We start from the raw sequence: 5704 nt of genomic DNA on the forward strand, positions 1-5704 counted from the left end.
ACTATCACCTGCATTTGGCAGAGATGCCAGAGGCATGCTTTAAAATGAGAAGAAAAAGAATGAAGCTTCAGGGATGCCCTGACTGGAGGTTGTTAGCACGGGAAAGCTGGAGGTAGGTTAACTAGGAGCAGGACATCTTTTTTTTTTTTTTTTTTAAGATTTTATTTATATATTTGACAGAGAGAGATCACAAGTAGGGAGAGGCAGGCAAAGGGAGTGGGGAAGTAGGCTCCCTGCTGAGCAGAGAGCCTGAGATCAAGACCTGAGCGGAAGGCAGAGGCTTAACCCACTGAGTGACCCAGGTGCCCCAGGACATCTTACATGATTCGTTTGGGGAGCTTATTTGGCTCTCGATGGTTGATCCTAAGTTGAAAGTGGGGACAAACAAAATAGGGCTACTAGCAGTCATTGGCCAAGTTCTGGCTGATTGCTGTAGAGGCTATGGTTTGCCTTTCAGGTTGGTTACTGCAGAGGTGTGTCAGAGTCCTATTGTCATATATGGTGTGTTGATTGTCCGTTGGTATACTTAGTTCCTCAGTTCCCCCGCTTTGGTCATTCCCTTGCTTGAGAAAGCTTGGCTAATTCAGATATACTAGACCTCCAGATCTTCACAACTTACAGATTTTTCAATTTTCCCCATATAAACTGTTATCATATCTTCTGTTATTGTATTATCACAGCAATACTCTAATAAGAGAGCAGTTGTGAAGAAGTATTGAGCCAAGTAGTGTTTTCTTTAAGGCAATATATACCCAGTGCTACCATGTCTATTTCATATACCTAAGAACAGCAAGAAATTATGGCCATGGCACAGATACCACCATGGTTAGTCAATTAGAGGTTTAGGGTAGCACAAATGCCCGTAACTACTTGTGCCAGCGAAATGAGGCAAATTTACAGCTCTTCCATGTAGGGAAGAGGTGATATCATTAATAACTTCTGCCAGAGTCGGTGATAGGTCTTCTAAAGTCTTTTTATTTCCCTCCGTTGGAAATACTGCTCTGATTGTCCACGTAAACAATGAGTTAGCAACTTGCCAGAGTGCCTGAATAGTCAAGCTCCTCATTTTGGAGCTCCTATCTGTGTTAGAATTTCCAGCATTGGTGACTAACAGGATTTCTGTACAAAGGATTTCTATACACACTCAGATCTTAGGATACTATTTCTAAACTGCATTAGGTTTTAGTGTGAGAAAAACAAGACAGCTGTCCTGGCAGCAAAGGAAGTAGAATCCAGCAGGGGCACATAGAAATCAAGGGGGAAAAAGTTGCCCAGGACATGAGATTGGGACCAAAGCCTTACATTAGCTTTGTTACCTATTTGGATTCCTACTACCCAAGTGATGAGTAACTGACCCATAACACTACAAAAGTTGTCAGATTCAAGTCTACAGTTACCTGTGGTCTGATCATTAGATTGTAATAACTAGCCTTTTATGGGAGTCAGGGACACTAGCAGTCACAGGTTGATCTGTTTAAGGTCATTTGTCCCTGTAGGTACATGTGGAAAAAATTGGCTATAATTCCCTATAGTCTCATATGACGAGACCAGAATTGTTCATTCATATATATACAATATATCATGGTGGTCTGACAATGGACAGCATATTTAGCAGCTGGTAAGACTGAGAGTAGTGCTTACTGTTTGGAATAATTTAAGAATGGCATTAGAGTGAATACATTCCAACCTAACAATTATATGAAAGGAGAAAGAAAAGAGAAAAAAGGACCATTATGGGTAGGTGACAACCAGGGACCTATAGGAATGAGAAAAATAATAGAAGCAAGCAGAAGAAAAACAAAACAGGACTTTAACAGAAGTCTTGGTCTGACATCTTGGGCAGAAGCTATTCATTATCTGAGGTCAGCTATTTCTTCCAGAGGTCTTTGGTCAGCTATAGACTTCTGAAGATCAGCTGCTTCTAGAGTATCTTAGAGAATCTTTTGTCTGAAGTCCTCTATTGGAGTAGGTTTCTAGTTGTACCACATCTACTTTCGGAAGAACTTCTTCTTTAGTTCTGAAATACATACTGAAGAACTGACACTCTGGTTTCACTGCTGTATTTTTTTTTTTTAACAGTACCTGATAAAGTCCCATACAATGAGGCTCAAGAGCAGTTTTCTCTGTTGTCTCTTCTTATAGATAAAACCTCACGGTTGAAGAGCACAAAGAGGCTATTTAGGGAGATGCTGTGGAAAGGCAGTGTTGACCTGTTGATGCTAGGACTGGGTATAGTATAAGAATCTCCTGCACTATTTTGCCATGTCTGCATGGAGCAGGGCAGAGTCTAGTATTGGCAGTAGAATCTCTAAATAAATGGGCCTTCCAGTTATCAGTTTTTAGGGGGATAATATTGTATCCCCAAGGGAGTGACCCATATAGCCATCAGGGCTTCTGGCCTTTGGTCAGGTTGCTAAAGTGTTTCTAGAAGTTTTGCTAATTTTAAGTTAAAGATGCCGTTGGTTCTTACAACTTTTCCAGGACACTATGTATGGTAAGGACAACATACTTTTTGAATAAGGGTTCTTAGAGAGTTCATTTATAATAGTTCCTGTAAAGTGTGTGGGTGTCAAGTTGACACGGAATGGACTGTGATGGCTTTAAAATGTCAACTTGGCTAGGCTGAACTACATTTCTTTACATGGTAGCTGGATACCTAGGGGATGAAAGTGGAAGCTGCCAGTCCTCTTCTGGCTTTGCTGGACGTCCCAGAACACCACTAACTTTCCAATGAAGTCTTCAGATATTATTTTCCGCCTTTGGAAACTCCCATTACATATGTATTGGAATGTTTATGAAGCTCCATTACTTTTCCTTCATTTTTTTCCTCTCTCTGTTCTTTGGACTGTGTAATTTTTATTAATCTAGAACACAGGTGTTCTAGTTCAGTGTTCTAGTTCTAGTTCACTGATGCTCTCTTTTGCCTTCTCAAATCTGATGAGGCCTTCCACCACTTTCTATTGGTCAAAGCAAGTGATAAGTCCAGTCCAGATTCAAGGAAGGGGAAATAAACTTCACTTTTTTTTTTTTTTAAGATTTATTTACTTATTTTTAGAGGAGGGTAAAGGCAGAGGGAGAAAGAGTCTTAAGTAGATTCCACACTGAGTGGAGACTACAACAGGGGCTCAATCTATATCTCAAGACCCTGAGATCATGACCTGAGCAGTAATCCAGAGATGGTGCTACACCAACTGTACCATCCAAGCACCTTATAAACTTCACTTTTTTTTTGAAGATTTTATTTATTTATTTGACAAAGAAAGACACAGTGCAAGAGGGAACACAAGCGGGGTAGTGGGAGAGGGAGAAACAGGCTTCCCACTGACCAGGGAGCCCGATGTGGGGCTCGATCCCAGGACCCTGGGATCATGACCTGAGCTGAGGGCAGACCCTTAATGACTGAGCCACCCAAGTGCCCCTAAACTTCACTTCTTGATGGGAGTAATAACATGTAAGTCAGAGACAGAGAAAGAATTGTTGGGACCATCTTTGCAGTAATCTTACCATTATGATTTTAACTGAGCAGTAATTTTCCTTCTTCAATCCACTGTTTGAATGCCTCTTACCCAAATTCCTGCCAGTGCTGAGTGGGATCAATCTCTTTTAATTTAGCCAACTTGATATGTTAGAAGTCTACTAAAAAAGGGATGCATCATAAAATAGGGGTGAAATAGGTTGTCTAACTCAGCAAAGAAAAAGAAAGGATAGATGAAGCGAATAAGGCAATCTTAATTTTTGGAATCTAACTTGTCATTATTTATGTTTTTCTGTATGTTTGAAAATTTTTATACTAAATTTGAAAATCGGGAGGTCTGGCTTCTTAAAAGAAGTCCATATCCTTATTGGGACTTTATCAAGATCAAAGGCTTCTGCAGAGCAAAGGAAACAGTCAACAAAAACAAAAGACAACTGACAGAATGGGAGAAGATATTTGCAAATGACATATCAGATAAATGGCTAGTATCCAAAATCTATAAACAACTTTTTAAACTCAACACCCAAAGAACAAATAATCCAATGAAGAAATGGGTGGAAGACATGAACTGACATTTCTGCAAAGACATCCAGATGGCCAACAGACACATGAAAAAGGGCTCCACATCACTCCACATCACTCGGCATCAGGAAAATACAAATCAAAACCACAATGAGATACCACCTCATGCCAGTCAGAATGACTAAAATTAATAAGTCAGGAAACAATAGATGTTGGTGAGGATGTAGAGAAAGGGGAAGCTTCCTACACTGTTGGTGGGAATGCAAGCTGGTGCAGCCACTCTGGAAAACAGTATGGAGGTTCCTCAAAAAGTTGAAAATAGGGGCGCCTGGGTGGCTCAGTGGGTTAAACCTCTGCCTTCGGCTCAAGTCATGATCTCAGGGTCCTGGGATCAAGCCCCACATCAGACTCTCTGCTCAGCAGGGAGCCTGCTTCCCCCTTTCTCTGCCTGCCTCTCTGCCTACTTGTGATCTCTCTCTCTGTCAAATAAATAAAATCTTTTAAAAAAAAATAAAAGTTGAAAATAGAGCTACCCTATGACCCAGCAATTGCACTGTGTATTTACCTCAAAGATACAAATGTAGTGATCCAACGGGGTACGTGTACCCAAATGTTTATAGCAGCAATATCCACAACAGCCAAACTATAGAAAGAACCTTGATGTCCATCAATAGATGAATGGATAAAGAAGCAGTGGTATATCTATATACAATGGAATACAAGGCAGCCATCAAAAGAAATAAAATCGTGCCATTTGCAACAACGTGGATGGAACTAGAGGGTATTATGCTTAGCGAAATAAGTCAATCGGAGAAAGACAATTATCATGATCTCCCTGATATGAGGAATCTGAGAAGCAAAGTGGGGGATTTGGGGGGTACGGAAGGGAATAAATGAAATAAGATGGGATCGGGAGGGAGACAAACCATAAGAGACTTTTAATCTTACGAAACAAGCTGAGGGTTGCTGGGGGGGTAGGGGGGTCGGGAGACGGTGGCTGCGTTTTGGACATTGGGGAGGGTATGTGCTATGTTGAGTGCTGTGAAGTGTGTAAGCCTATGTGAAATGTGGAATGTGGAATGTGATGACCTGTACCCCTGGAGAAAATAATATATTATCTGTTAATAAAAATAATGTTTTTAAAAAGTCCGTATCTTTTCTCCACCCACATATTTGGGCAATCCGGGCAGACCCAGATGCTGTGAAGCCATGAGCGGGGCTGGTGAAAACACCGCAGCGTAGGTCTGGGATATGAGTGTGTGATTAAACGTGAGAATCGGAAGAATACATAAACACGTGTGAAATCCAGGGTGCGTAATGTAAACACATCAGAGCTTTACCAGAGTTGGGTATGAACTTTATACTTCTTGTCTGTCTTACCTATTCTTAAACTTCTCGAGACATCACCCCTTGCAGCTTTACTGCAAAAGCACCCCTTTTCGTGCTCGTTTGTACCTCGCACTTCTTGTTGCGAACGGTCCGCGGCCCAAGCTCCTGTCAGCCCTAGGAGGCCCTTACGTTACCGAAGAGTCCGCAGTCTTTTCGTCCGGTCACTCACGTCCGCTCCCGGCAGTGTACACCGTGAGCCAGCCCCGGCTACACCGGCAGCCAGCCCAAGCCCCGCCCCCGGGTCCTAACGCGAGGACCCCAGAGGGGGGCTGTCCGCGGCTGCGCCGGACTCACTCTCTCATGCTGCTGGTAGAGACA

This window comes from Meles meles, chromosome 15 (assembly GCF_922984935.1).
Source record: "Meles meles chromosome 15, mMelMel3.1 paternal haplotype, whole genome shotgun sequence".
Taxonomy (NCBI): domain Eukaryota; kingdom Metazoa; phylum Chordata; class Mammalia; order Carnivora; family Mustelidae; genus Meles; species Meles meles.